Source organism: Mobula birostris, chromosome 4 (genome assembly GCF_030028105.1).
Source record: "Mobula birostris isolate sMobBir1 chromosome 4, sMobBir1.hap1, whole genome shotgun sequence".
Taxonomy (NCBI): domain Eukaryota; kingdom Metazoa; phylum Chordata; class Chondrichthyes; order Myliobatiformes; family Myliobatidae; genus Mobula; species Mobula birostris.
In genome coordinates, this window is record NC_092373.1 from 48,716,024 (window position 1) to 48,731,829 (window position 15,806).

At 42.5% G+C, this 15,806-nt stretch overlaps 1 long non-coding RNA gene across 1 annotated transcript in view; it reads right to left on the minus strand.

Annotated features, from left to right (window-relative positions):
• Positions 1-3,973, minus strand: part of LOC140195901 (uncharacterized) — a 217,731-nt gene extending 213,758 nt beyond the window's left edge. Inside the window, exon 1 of the long non-coding RNA XR_011885568.1 lies at positions 3,868-3,973. This is a non-coding gene — a long non-coding RNA (uncharacterized lncRNA). The remainder of the gene's footprint in view (positions 1-3,867) is intronic.
• Positions 3,974-15,806: the final 11,833 nt, after the last annotated feature.

A 15,806-nucleotide genomic window follows, 5' to 3' on the forward strand; every position in this document is an offset into this window, starting at 1 on the left:
AGCGACAGGTAAGATACTGGAGGAGTGGAGGACAGCTAATGTTGTTCCACAGCTTAAGAAAGGTTCTAAGAATAAGCCAAGAAATTATAGGACTATGAGCCAGGCATCAGTAGTATTAAGGTAGTTATTGGAAGGTGTTCTAAGAGACTGGATATATAAGTATTTGGATAGGTAGAGATTGATTAGGGATAGTCAGCATGGTTTTGTGTGTGGTAGGTCATGTCTAACCAATATTATAGAGTTTTGTGAGGATGTTACCAGGAAAGTGGATGAAGGCAAGGCAGTGGATGTTGTCTACATAGACTTTAAAAAGGCATTTGACAAGGTTCCACATGGGAGGTTGGTCAAGAAGGTTCAGACACTTGACATTCAAGATGAGGTAGTAAATTGGACTGCAAAGCACTCCAGCGGGTGGTGAAAACTGTCCAGTGGATTATCGGCACCCAATTGCCCACCATTGAGAACATCTACCATAAACGCTGCCTGGGCAGGGCGAAAAGCATTACCAGGGATGCAGCTCACACTAACCTTTTTACTCTCCTCCCATCCGGTAGGCACTACAAGAGCCTCCGCTCCCGCACCAGCAGGCACAGGAAGAGCTTCTTCCCTGAGGCTGTGACGCTGCTGAACCTCTCATCACAGCGCTAAGCAATATTGCATCCGTATTGTACTGTCTCAGTACTTTTATATTTGTGTGCTGTAGCACTTTTTTTATTCGCAGTTATTTTGTAAATAACACTATTCTTTGCATTTCTGGTCAGATGCTAAATGCATTTCATTGGCTTTGTATCTGTACACGGCACAATGACAATAAATTTGAATTTAAATCTAAATCTAAATTTAAATTGGAGAGGTTATGAGGGGTATAGTTAGGGGTAAATGCAAGAAGACTTTTTCCTCGATGTTGGGTGAGACTACAACCAGCGGTCATATGTTAAGAGTGAAAAGTGAAATTTTTAAGGGGAAACTTCTTCACTTAGAGGGTGGTGAGAGAGTGGAATGAGCTGCCAGTGCAAGTGAGGGATACAATTTCAAGTTTAACGTTTAAGAGAAGTTTGGATGGGTGCATGGATGGGAGGGATATGAAGAACTATGGTCCGGGTGCCAGTTGATAGGACTAAACAGTTTAAATGTTTTGGTGCAGACTGGATGGGAATTAGGGCCTGTTTCTGTGCTGTAGTTCTCTATTACTCTATGAGTCTAAATGCACTCGTAATATTGTGTTCTCACTTGCATTATATAAATAACTATTTGGAAGTCAAAATGTGGTTGGATTTTATAAACTGCTCTTTCCATATGGTAGTATTCCGTAAGATACTTAAATGATATTTGAAAACTTCTGAGAAGTATTCATCTTCATAAAAATGCAACACTGTTACAGTGCCCTCATTCTCCCCACAGCGCTCTGCACCAGGCAACCAACACATTCCCTCTGCATGTCCCTAACTCTGAAAAGAGATCCAGTGTCTTTGTAATGTGGTACCAGTACACTTAAATTGAAGAAAGACAAAACATTTTTCACTAATTTATTAAGGATGAACCAACTGTGATTATAGTATCAAATAATATCATTAATGTGGGAAGTGGGCGGGGGGGGGAGCATAAAGAATAAATTTGCTCATGTACAAATTCTTCTCTTCTCTTAACACAAACAAAGGCACTGTATATATCAGAAATTTTAATTACCACTGCACTACCCTACATCTCCAAGAAATCCTGCATTTCAATCCTGCATGAAACTATGTTCCAGAGAAATAAGTGCATGAAAAATATTGTTAGTCCTCAAATGCATGTATTTCTCAAGTACAATTTATTTTCTATATTTTCCAATGAGGTGATTAAGAAACATAAGTTTTCAGTCAGTATCTTCAAAGTTTCCCTTTTATGTAGAAAAACACTTAGTGCCCTGTTGTTCCTGTGAATTATCCAGAACAATCATTCATAATAAATAGTAAATTAGATCCTGTTGTTTCAGATAGAACTGACACCATTTGAGGTCATATCCAGAGTCTACGTGGAGGCCAACAACACTTATTTCAAGCTGAAAAATCACTTTCTATAAAAAGATGTCAGTTGTTCAGTGATAGGTTTCACATTCCACTAGAGACTGTGTAAGGAGTCAGCCAACTTGTTTAATTTGCTAAAAGAAATACACAAATGATGTAAATTGTTTTAAAATCTATAAATAAGGGTTGTACCAAAACAGAAAATCTTAATCCTACAAAGGGTTCATGGGACTCTCCTTTCATTTAGCAAAGAATAAAGGGCCAAAGACCTGAGCCAAGAAACTGGATAGTGTGGCATAGCACTTTTCAGCGCTAGGCAATCCAGGTTCGATTTATATTAGAGTAGGCTGCACTGGCTCTGATTTCTATGTGAATTCACTCCAGTTACAAAATCAGAAAGGCGCTTCTTGCTGCTTGTGTGCTTGAACTTCTCCTGATGTCAGGAGCCAAGAGACTGCCTAAAGCACTCACTGTTCATCTTTTTCCATCCATGCCAACATAAATTGCAAGCGCAAAGCTTCAGGTTCCAAACGTCCTGAACCGTCACACTCAAATGAGGAGCCTACAGCATTCCTGTTTCCTTTGTCATTTAAAGGGGCACCCAACAGACATTGGAAGTCCCTACTGGGCATCTTTACACTAACTGCAGACTATTCTGGTTCCTGACTGGACAGATATTTCCTGGGGAGACAAGAGTTCCTCCCTTAGGTGTGACCATGATAATTATGACAGCAACAGAGAAGAACGTGGTCCCATTCATTCATTGCCAGAATAAGATGTCATCCACACGTGAAGGCTATAATTTTAAGCACCAGCTAATGTCACTCTACATAGCATGAGCGACCTCTTGTAGTGAGACAAGGCAGAGTTTGCAACAATGCCAGCAGCTGCCACATCAGCTGTTTCCTCAGCAGAGTCTATGAGCTTGGGATCTGGAGGATGTACCTACAATGGGACAGTCTGAGCTGCATCTAATGACGTTGTTTCAGGTATATGGCTTCAGGACATTATTCTCCTCTTTCATGAAAGCACCAAGTCACCTCCACCATGGTTTCATAGTCATCCTGATCAATCATGCTCCTTGGCCAGCCATTGTAAATTCCTCTTCCAACATATCCAGAGCAACAGTCTAAAGCAGTCCATCTAGGGCAAGAACTTCTGTTGACCCAGTAGAAAGATGGTAGCCACAGATGGAGCCTGCAACATGACACCAGGACAACTAGTGCCGACATATATGGTTCAGAAACAGAAAAGACATCACAATTTGTAACTTTGCACAAAATGTTCTGATTTTCCATTAATGTATCATTTGTTCTAGCTTTGCCATTATATGGTATTCCTAATGCAGTCACACCTGGGTCCTATATAATTCTTGTCGATGTCTTCACATATGCATTCATATCCTTTTGTAATAAAGCCAAGATACCATTTTGCCACCATAGTTGCTTACTGTACATGTGTTGTAGCATTCAGTTATTTGCACATAAGGACAAACAAACCTCTGAAGATGAATGCATTTAAATCTTAAACCGTATCTTAAGTTTCTTTTTTTTCATAAACAGCATGAAGTCCACACTGTACTCTGACTGTCATGTCCTTAGCCACTCAACTAACTTGTACGTATTTGTAAAGTTTCTCACAACCAATACTGCCACTCAGCAGAGTATCATCACCAAAGCGTGGAGTGTGAGGTCTTCCCCGTCCTGCCGAGTGGGGACCAGTGCCCTGTATGCCATATCTCCTCTGTGATGGTATTTGTTTAGCCATCCAGAGTACACCACGAGTAAAATCCCCAACCACTGAGCACATTTACATGAAACATTGCCATAGCAAAGCAGCATCCATCATCAATGATCCTTACCATTTAGGCCGAGTCCTTTCTTGCTGCTGCCATCAGGTAGAAGGAAAAAGTGCCTCAGGACTCACACCACCAGGTTTAGGAACAATTCCTACCCCTCAACCATCAGGCTCTTTACCAAAAGACGATGACTACACTCAGTCTATTTCTGGTGTTGCCACAACCAATGATCTCACTTTAAGGAATTTTATCATGTTATTTCATGCTCTCAGTATTTATTTATAATTGCTTTTGCAGCTCGTTGTTCATTGACCCTGTTTATATTTACTGGTCTATAGATCTGCTGAGAATGCCCACAGGAAAATAAATCCCAGGTTTTATGTGGTGACGTGTATATACTCTGATAATAAATTTTAATTTGAACTTTTAAACTTTTGAATTTTGAAAGCCCTAAGCTGAGTGGGAAATTTTTAGGTTTTATCCAATACAGGTATCCATGGGTAACCTCACTATAGGGAGGTCATAATTTATCAATCTATTCTTCAGAGATGAACTTACTTCCATGTCTAGTCTCTGTACTGAGGTCCAGCTGCCAATACCCAAAATTTGAGTGGTTGGTTCTCTGTCCCTACCAAGGAGCAGATATTTCCAGCTAACAAAGTAGTTTAACCACATTTCATTTTATTTTTAATGGTTTTCTTTCTTTCTTTTTGTATTTGCACAGTTTGTTATCTTTTGCACACTGGTTGAACGCTCAAGTTGGTGTGGTCTTCCATTGATTCTGTTCTGAATATCTGAATATCAATCGAGACAGGTTATATAAAAACAACCAAACATTTATTAAACACAGATAAACAATAAAAAAAAACAAATGAAAACCATAACCGGAAATTAATCGCTATGCAGTCGTTCAACAAATCGTCACTAGGCACTGGTTCTTAAAGCGGTAAAGTCAGATATAGTTCTTAAAATGGTAAATTTGAAAGTCCAACTGATTTATACGTTCAATTGGGACAGACTTCTCTGGAGAAGGATTTCTTCATAGACGCGACTTTCCTGCTGGTTCTGTCCAAAGGATTCCCGATGCAGGAAATAAACAGTTTAAAACAATTGACCTTAAATTCTAGAGAGCAAACATTGCGTGAACTCTTTGCTCTTTTGGCAAGAGTTATCTTCGATGCAGGTCACTACTCCTTCAATGAAGACTCAATAAGGTTGATCCTTTGTTAAACTGCCGAACGAAACCGACTCCTCTCAATCCTTCGGGTCCTGTACTTCGATAAAGTCTTCACTCTCCCGTACTACTGCTGGAATAAGGTACATCAACATATCTAGCAAAAATTGCCAATCCAGCACTATTGTACCTTGCAACAGAACGCAACACTCTGTTTTTTAAAAAAAATGAAACAGCATCATAAAATAAATACGCAACAGAAACAGAGACACAGATGCACGTTCTAGCTGGAAAACTAAAAACTAACAACTAACTGCGTCATCTGGGGTCTTCCCTTATATACCCGTGGTGCACATGTCATCACGTGACCTCACATCGGCGGGAAAATTACATCAGGTGACCTCCAAAAGACCATTACATCATTCTCCCAAAAAAAATCACAGATCTCCTTGAGGTATGTAACATATGGATTTACTGAGTATGCCTGGAAGACAATGAATTTCAGGGTCATATATGGTTACGTATATGTACTTTCATAATAAATTTACTTTGCACTTTGAACACATTTAAATTTAGTCAGATCATTCTTAGCATGAAGGATTCAAAATTCTAAACTGTCTATAAACTAAAAAGGATTTCAAACACAGACAGAAGTAGTTATGATGTTTTTTTCAGATACCTTTTCTGCGATAAAGCAATTCACATAGATGGTTGAAAAGCTTCTGGGGACAGGGATCCCTAGCACCCAAAATTAACATTGTAAGGGCTGACTCTCTGATTACACAAATATCCCCATAATTGAATGATCGACTATACCTGTGACCATGTTAGATGTGCTAAGAGATAAAATCAGTCTGGTTTGTAAGCTTCTTTGAATTCAGTCACAATGGTGCAAATAACTTAGCCAGTGTTGTCCGGTTTGATGCAGGCCAATTAACATAGTCCCATTGTCTTACATTGATTAGATATGGGCATACAAGACCTCAATGTTATATCTGAATCTGTGTGATCAATTGTTTTAAACAAGGTACAAAAATTTTGTAATTCACTGATATTAATAATTTCCATAGGAATCGGTATGGTCATGATATCTCATGATATTGAAATTTAACTGCATACTATTTCAATACATTTTGAAAAAAATTAAGCAGGTAATGTCACCTGTAAAAATAAAAAATATTTGTTCAAATGCATTTTTTGAAATTGTTACATTATTGTTAAATAGCTATTTTTATTAAAACTTAAAATGAGGAATTTCAGAAGTCACAGATTATTTCAAATTCGGAGAGAAAGTTCCTCTACTCAAAGTAATTATATTCAGATTTTCATATTACCTTAAGATGTTGCAGGAATCACAAGGATTTGTGAATGTTGTGGCATTACCACATCATGAAACAATTCTCTTTCTCCAATCCAGACATTATTTTTAACTACCTATCCTTGCACTTGGGAATTTCTTCCCTGAATCTCCCTTCCTTGTTTCCTTAAAGTCTTTCCTTTGACCAACAGTTTGGGATCATGTCTAATGTATTTTTTTAAAATTTCTGGCTCTGTGTTCAGATTCAGGCAGAGAATGGAGTCGCATTATTTTATAAAGGACAGTCATCATTTGGACTCACAGACTGCAGAAATATATGGGTTACATTTCTCCAAAGTCAGACTGGACAAGTATCTTGAAGAAAAACACCTGTCTAGTTAAAACAACAGATTGTAATTGGATGAACTTATGGACACTGAACTTCCTTGTGAAATTTCTGTTTGGCAATACTTGGACAAACTATATGACCTACTCTGACCCTGACCCTGTTTGTAGGTTCACTTAATTCCTAAGGTCTAAGTTGCTTTCTAACATTTAGTCAGAAGGCCAACTGCTGCTGTTGCTCACTTCTCAGCTTTGTGGGATGGTTAGTGTTGGGATTTTATTGTGTAAACAATAACGGCTGTCTAAGAAAACTGTCAGCCATTCAGTTGTTTCTTTCAAGCTCTCCCTTGTGTAGATATAAGCTCTGCCCCGAGAAATTTGTGTATGCTTGAACATAGTTCCAGAAACTGAGTTTCTCAATTCTGGAATACTAAAGAATCATTGTATTTAGAACTTCTACTGAGTCAGATCTCTTGCAAAAAGTAAACAAAATTGCAATGTAAGTCAGAAAGAAGTTAGAAATGTGGATAATGAAGTAGGTTTTCAAAGCTTGCAGAGAGATTTAGGCCAGTTAGAAGAGTGAGCTGAAAGATGGCAGATGGAGTTTAATGCTGATAACTTGAGGTGCTATATTATGGTAGGACTAATCAAAATAGTACATACATGGTAAATAGTAGGTCATTGAAGAATAGAGTAGAACAGAGGGATCTAGGAATAATGGTGCATAGTTCCCTGAAGGTGGAATCTCATGTGGATAGGGTGGTGAAGAAAGCTTTTGGTACGCTGGCCTTTATAAATCAGAACATTGAGTATAGGAGTTGGGACATAACGTTGAAATTGTACAAGGCATTGGTGAGGCCAAATTTTAGTATTGTGTACAGTTTTGGTCACCGAATTATAGGAAGGATGTCAACAAAATAGACAGAGTACAGAGAAGATTTACTGGAATGTTACCTAGGTTTCATCACCTAAGTTACAGAGAAAGGTTGAACAAGTTGGGTCTTTATTCTTTGGAATGTAGAAGGTTGAGGGAGGACTTGGTAGAGGTATTTAAAATTATGAGGGGGATAGATAGAGTTGACATGGATAGGCTTTTTCCATTGAGAGTAGGAGAGATTCAAACAAGAGGACATGAGTTGAGAGTTCAAGGGCAAAAGTTTAGGGGTAACATGAGGGGGAACTTCTTTACTCAGATGGTGGTAGCTGTATGGAACGAGCTTCCAGCAGAAGTGGTTGAGGCAGGTTCGATGTTGTCATTTAAAGTTAAATTGGACAGCTATATGGACAGGAAAGGAATGGAGGGTTATGGGCTGAGCACAGGTCGGTGGGTCTAGGTGAGAGTAAGAGTTCGGCACGGACTAGAAGGGCTGAGATGGCCTGTTTCTGTGCTGTTATTGTTATATCATTATATTTTAAATGGGGTTAAAGTGGTTTAAATGCAGAAGTAAAAGCTAATAAGGGACCACTGTGGTGCTCAATGGGAGCAGGCTCAGTTAGGTGCAGCTGTCAACTCTTCGCCTCTCAGGAAACACAGAGGAGTAGCAACCCTTAAAGGCACACTCACCTTTACTGATTAACATTAGCAACACTTATGGAAGACTTTGAGGAAAGAGACCTGAGGAAAAAGGGCCCTGATTTCTAGAAAAGGGCTATGAATTCCTGATTCATAAAATTCCTTCTTGACAGAAGGAACTGTATGGTGGGAGTGGGTGAAATATATCTGCTAGTGCCATGATTAGAAGAACATAGCAGGTATGGTTGGTGTTGTCTTCTTCAGAACTTGAGAACCCAAAGGTAAGAAGCAATAATGAAGGAAATCTCAAGATCTCACAATGTGTACTCTTTCCACAACTTTCACATATCCTATCTTCCATTTCACTGTCATGTGATCACTGACATTTTTCCATCTCTATTCTACAGAGACATTAAAACTTCATAACATAGAATAATGAAAAAAATTACTCAATATCACATGTCATGTAAACTGCAAGAAGTTAGATCAGGCCACCCACATAAGAGGGACCTATAATGTACTAAAACTAATGTTTATATTAACAAAAATAATCTTCTGAGCAATACATTGCCATTAATACCAAAGATGTCCATATTATTTCCAATGTACTTTAATTTGGCAGCAGACTCATAAATAACTGTGAGAAAATAATAAAAGTGCTGTTTCATTGCCCAAAATTTATAGGGCAGTAAAAGCAGAAGTATAATTAAAAATGATTAAAAGGGTAAATGTTCGACCTATGTTGTAGAGCCAGAGATAACCACTGCTGTGCCACAACCACCTTGGAACCAGTAACGCTTAGATTTATACACTCCAGCAGGGTGAAACTGATCCATATTAAACATGCACTTTACTCTGCAGGGGTGTAGATAATGACTAGCAGCATTGACAAAGACAATACCCATCCAGGAATATGATCGCACCGCATCTATTTTATGGATACTAATTGGACGCCCAGTATTCCAATGTGACAGTCTGGATTCAAACCCTCATTATGAACAGGAAGTGCCCAACTATCAAATAGTACACACTCATGCATTATCATGGAAATAGCCTTTAGGTCTTGTTGTGTATGTGGCCCGGTTACACAACAATGCTATTAATAAAAACGCTGGAGATGGGAGTTACGTTTCATGGTCCTTTTCTGGCATAATCTGAAGTCAGCACACATGTACCCCAGATCAATACGCGCCTAATAGCGCATGCAACGACGTGTTACTAAAACATAAAGTAGTCCCTCATTATAAGTCCTAACGAAGGGTCTCGGCCTGAAACGTCGACTGTACTTCTTCCTAGAGGTGCTGCCTGGCCTGCTGCATTCACCAGCAACTTTGATGTGTGTTGCTTGAATTTCCAGCATCTGCAGAATTCTTGTTGTTTCCCTTATTATAAGATGGGCTATACAGTACACTCCTCCCCTTTTATTTCGATAGTGTATCAACTGTTCTTTTTACTGAGGCACTATGCTAAACGATATGTTTACCCTTAACATACAAATGCCTACCATTTGTTTACTTAGCAACTTAATAATATCAAATTATAACAAAGTAACATAATAATACTGAATTATAAAAAGTCTTTTTTTTACTTTTGGTCTAAGACCCATTTATAACTCAAGTCTCTGGGGTGGGGGGAGCGTCTTCTCTGCCTCTCCAGATAACGCCTGTCTTGAAACGTTTGCTTTGGGGAATTAGGCTCCACAGGTTCATCAGGAGGGTCCTCAGCACTGATGACAGGCTTATCTGCAGATGAGGCTGATGTGGTCACATCAGGAGTGTTTGCTTCAATGTCCAGGGTGTCCGGGCAAGGTATTGTTGTGGTTTTCACCTGAGCATCCAGGATTTGGCCCATGTGATGTCTCCATACGTTCTCTCCCACCTGTACTCTATACATCAGTGGCCCATCTATGGTGGAAATTGTACCCGGCTGCCACCTTTCAGCCTGGTAATCACGTGCAAGAACTAACTGTCCCACACTGAAGCTCCGTGTTGACTTAGCATTCAAGTGTTTGAACTGTCTGTTCTCCACATCATGCCATACATCTGGTTTAAGAAGATTCATGGAGGACCTCAGGTTTCTGTTCAGAAGCATCATCGCTGGAGTCTGATTAGTGGTTGCATGTACTGCATTACGATGGACAACTTCCTCCTGGCCTATCTTGTGCTGCAGTGGTCGATTTTCGCTGTCCATTGCCGTGATGGCTTTCTTGAATGTCTGCACAAGTCTTTCTGCCAAGCCATTTGTGGATGGGTGGTAAGGGGCAGATGCAAAGTGCTTGATTCCATTGTTCTTCACAAAACAGTAAGAAAGTATGTAAGAAAGATGGTGCCGGTAACTGGCGACTTTGCGCGTGCTCTCCTGAGTAAACTTCCCTCTCCACTATCCTATACCTGAGAAACCCTTCTAAACCTCCAATCTAGCAAGATCAAGATCAACAACACAATACCCTGGCGAAGCTACTGACCCAGCTGGAGACCACCGCGCCAGAACTGCTTCTTAAACTCCGGACCGTACCTGGACCTGACCAGCGAGTCCCACCACATTCTCGGAGACCCGCGGTCTGCTACCGTACCAGAGTGCTTGGAGACACGGCCCATTCCGACCAGCACCTCTCTGGAGCAGACGACCACACAGAAGTGACAGCGGAGACCTCAAGGTGCCCCAGACGCTTCCCCGGAGCAACCACCATAAAGCCCTCCACAGCTGCCGGAAGTGAGGCCTCCGCCGCTGACCTCGGAAATCAAGCCCAAGGCCCAGCTGGAGCGGAGGCCTCTGCAACCATGAGGACTTGAGGACTTGTTTCAGCAAGGAGCCCGGCCATCCAGGATTAAGTGTCGGCTTCGGGGCCCGACCCAATCGACAGCCCAGGCCGCCGGCAGCTGGAAGTGGCAGCGGAGCCTCTCCCATTACTCAGCCCAACCCGGAGTGTCCGACGACACGACCCGCTGATCGATCCCCACAGGATGCGTCCACCAACCTCAAAGAGCTGACAACAACACACTGCATCGATGGAAACCTGGAAAGATGCACTAATTACCGAGGAAGTGTGGGAAAAGAGCTGGGCTGCTGGTCAGATTGAAGCTGAGGGGCTTCAGGGTCCCTATGCCCACCATCCTACTAGCTAATGTGCAAGCCATAGAGAACAAGGTGGATGATCTTAAAGGGAGACTCATCTACTGCAGGGAGATGCGAACTGCTGTGCATTCTGTTTCACCGAGACCTGGCTCTCCCTGCCACCCCTGACTGTGCCATCTGACTGGAGGGATTTTCGATCCATCAGATGGACAGCACGGCGGCTTCGGGCAAGACGAGGGGAGGTGGTGTCTGCCTACTGATCAACACTGCGTGGTGCTCGGACACAGTGACACTGACAAGTTCCTGCAGCCCGGACCTGGAACGTCTGTCGGTGAAGTGTCGTCCCTACTATCTGCCACGGGAATTCACTTCGGTCATACTGACAGTGGTCTACATACCCCCCCAGGTGGAAGTGGAGTGTGCTCTGAACATACTGTATGCCAACATCAGTGAACTTGAGACCAGGTATCCGGAGGCTTTGCTCATTACAGCTGGGGACTTTAACCAGGCCAACCTCAGAAAGGTGCTGCCAAAGTTATACCAACATGTCTCCTGCCCCACTAGAGGCCCGAATATACTTGACCACTGCTACACAGCAGTCAAGGATACTGACTGTTCCATCCCACGACCTCACTTTGGAAAATCGAACCATCAGGCCATACTCCTCCTCCCCGGCTTACCAACAGAAACTGAAGCGGGAGGTCACGGTGTCAAAAGTAGTGTTGCGTTGGATGGAGGAAACGGATGAGGTCCTCCGTGACTGCTTTGAATCGGTGGACTGGTTAGTATTCAAGGACTCGGCAGCTAACCTCGATGAGTATGCCTCAGCTGTCACGGACTTTATTTGGAAATGCACGGAGGTCTTTGTGTCTCACAAGATGATCCGGGTATTCCCTAACTGGAAACCTTGGATGAATTATGAGATCAAGAACCTTTTAAAGGCTAGGGCTTTTAGGTCCGGGGATACCAGTTGCTACACGGAATCCAGGCGTGAACTCTGGAAAGCCATTAAGGGTGCCAAGAGGCAATATTGAGCCAAGCTGGAAGCCCAGGCTAATCAGAGGGATGCCAGTAGACTATGGCAGGGTCTGAATGAGATCACTGGGCGCAAAGAAAAGGCTGGAAATATCAATAACTGTAGCGCTTCTCTTCCTGATGAACTTAACGTATTCTACGCAAGATTCGAACAGAAGAGGAACGTCCCCTCCCTCCGGATGAACCGGACCTGGTGGCATCGAGATTCATCGTCACTGAGGAGGACGTTAGAAGGGCCTTCCTGAAGATAAATCCAAGGAAGGCGACGGGCCCAGATGGCGTCCCAGGACGGGTTCTCCGGGCCTGTGCATACGAGCTAGCTGGGATGTTTGCTGATATCTTCAACTGCTCCTTGCTTCAGTCTAAGTTCCCCTCGTGTTTTAAGAAGGAAACAATAATCCCACTGCCGAAGAAGAGCAAGGTGGCATGCCTGAATGACTATTGACCTGTGGCTCTGACATCAATTGCTATGAAGTACTTCGAGAGATTGGTTACGGCACACATCAACCACAACCTACCGGTCAACCTCGACGCTTTGCAATTCGCCTACCAGAGCAACAGGTCAACGGCAGATGCCATCTCTCTCACCTTACTTCCCTCCTTAGAAGACCTGGAGAATAAAGATGCATATGTAAGGCTCCTTTTCATTGACTACAGCTCTGCCTTTAATACCATCATTCCGAATAAACTGATTCCTAAGCTCCAGAACCTGGGCCTTGGCACTCAGATCTGCAGCTGGATCTTCAGCTTCCTCAGAGACAGGACCCAGGCTGTAAAAATAGGGGACAAGCTCTCCTCTACAATCACTCTGAGCACCGGTGCCCCACAAGGCTGTGTACTCTACCCCCTGCTGTACTCACTGTACACCCATGATTGTGTAGCCAAGTTTCCATCAAACTCAATATATAAGTTTGCTGATGACACAGCAATTGTAGGTCGTATCTCGGGTAATGATGAGTTTAAATACAGAGAGGAAATTAAGAACCTGGTGGCATGGCGCAAAGATAATAACCTATCCCTCAACGTCAGCAAGACAAAGGAATTGGTTGTTGACTTCAGAAGGAGTAGTGGACCACATGACCCAACTTACATCGGTGGTGCACAAGTGGAACAGGTCAAAAGCTTAAAGTTCCTCGGGATGAGTATCACAATATACCAAGCAGAGTTCACTGCCAAGAAGGCCCACCAGCGCCTTTACTTCCTGAGAAAACTAAAGAAATTTGGCCTGTCCCCTAAAACCCTCACTAATTTTTATAGATGCACCATAGAAAGCATTCTTCTAGGGTGCATCACAACCTGGTATGGAAGTTGTCCTGTCCAAGACCAGAAGAAGCTGCAGAAGATCATGAACATGACGCAGCGCATCACACAAACTAATCTTCCGTCCATGGACTCACCTTACACCACACGCTGTCAGAGCAGTGCTGCCAGGATAATCAAGGACACGGCCCACCCAACCAACACACTTTTCGTCCCTCTTCCCTCCGGAAGAAGGCTCAGGAGCTTGAAGACTCATACGGCCAGATTTGGGAACAGCTTCTTTCCAACTGTGATAAGACTGCTGAACGGATCCTGACCTGGATCTGGGCCGTACCTTCCAAATATCCAGACCTGCCTCTCATTGTTTTTGCATTACCTTACTTTCTATTTTTCTATTTATGATTTATAATTTAAATGTTTAATATTTACTCATTTTTACTATTCTTAATATTTTTAATAATTAATATTTGTAATCCAGGGAGTGGGAAGCGCAGAATCAAATATCGCTGTGATGATTGTATGTTCTAGTATCAATTGTTTGGCGACAATAAGGTATAAAGTATAAAACTTTGGATTTCTTCAGAGACAAATTGTCGTCCATTGTCTGTGCCGATTTGTTCTGGTATGCCATTCCTGGCGAACATGGTCCTCAGAACTGTAATGGTCTTTTCCAATGTGGTTGTCTTCATTTTGATGACCTCTGGCCATTCGGAATATGCATCGACGGCAATTAAAAAGATAGAGTCCATGAATGGTCCAGCAAAGTTGATCTGCACTCGTTGCCATGGTGATGAGGGCCACTCCCATGGATGGAGAGGGGCTTGTGCTGGTGTGTTCTGGATCTTTGACATCCAGATCAGTTCTTGGTCAAGTCCTCAATCTGTTTATCGATTCCTGGCTAGTACACATAGGCACGGGCAAGACTTTTCATCTTCATGGTACCCAGGTGCCCCTTATGCAGTTCCTCCAGCACTCTAGTGCATAGCTTGGGAGAAATCACAACTCGCGAGCATTAGTGTTCCCTGACACACTGACAACTGGTCCTTCCTCGCTGAGAAGGCTGGAAACAGTGTGTTACTCAGCGCTGGCCATCCCTTTAGGGTGATGTCATACTTTTGACAACATAGGGTCATTGCGTGTTTCTCTTTCAATGAGGCTGCTTGTCACTGGTAATTGTTCAACTATTGTTGTGTGAAAGACCTCTGCTAAATCCATTTGTGTAGCTATCTCAGGAGTTGCAAGTGGTAAACATGACAAATCATCTACGTTGCTATGTTGCTTGGTCCCCTTGTGTTCATTGTCATACCTGTGACCTCCTAAGAAAAGAGACCATCGCTGCAGCCTTCGTGCTGTCATCTCTGCCTCACCTTCACTGCAACGCCTTTCCTTGGGTTGAAGATTGACACGAGAGACTGATGGTCAGTCAACAGAGAAAACTTTTGACAATACAGGTAGTGACTGAATTTCTTGACTCCCCACACCAGGCTTAGGGCCTCTCTGTCAATCTGTGCATAGTTGCGTTCATCTGAAGTAAGCGTTCTCGAGGCAAAGGCTATTGGTCTTTCTGAGTCATCTGGAAACTTGTGCGATAACACCGCTCCTATCCCATGGGGCGAGGCGTAACAAGCCGGTCCGATTGATAGGGAGGGGTCAAAGTGCGCGGGCACCCCTTCTGAAGTTATGAGTCTTTTAGTTTTTTAAAACGCTTTCTCACAGCTCTCAGTCCACTTCCATTGTGTTGCTGTCTGTAATAGTGCATTTAGTGGGTGTGGGACTGTGGATAGGTTAGGCAAGAACTTTTGGTAATAGTTCAATAGTCCAAGATATGCTCTCAGCTGAGACACATTTTCAGCTGGCGGTGCCTTAAGCACCACTTCTATCTTGTCTTGAGACATGTGTAAGCCATCCTTATTGATCACATACCCACAGTATGAGATTTCCTTTCCTTCCTGTTGTACTGGTAAAGTCCTTTGTGTGTATTTATTATCAGGTATTTCTTGGATGCTTCATTGATTTCCATCTGGAGATAAGCCTGGGTTAAATCGATTTTTGTGAAATGTTCCCCTCCTGACAGGGAAGCAAAGATGTCCTCAATACGAGGTAGAGGATATTGTACTGTGTGGAGAACTGGGTTAACAGTCACCTTAAAATCACCACATATGCGCACCTTGCTTGGTTTTCCTGGTTTCGTGCTGGAGGCTTTCTTCATCACTGGAATAATAGGCGTGGCCCATTCACTCCAATCCACCTTTGACAGGACCCCAGTCTGCTCCAGATTTTTCAGCTCTGCCTCTACTGCAGGA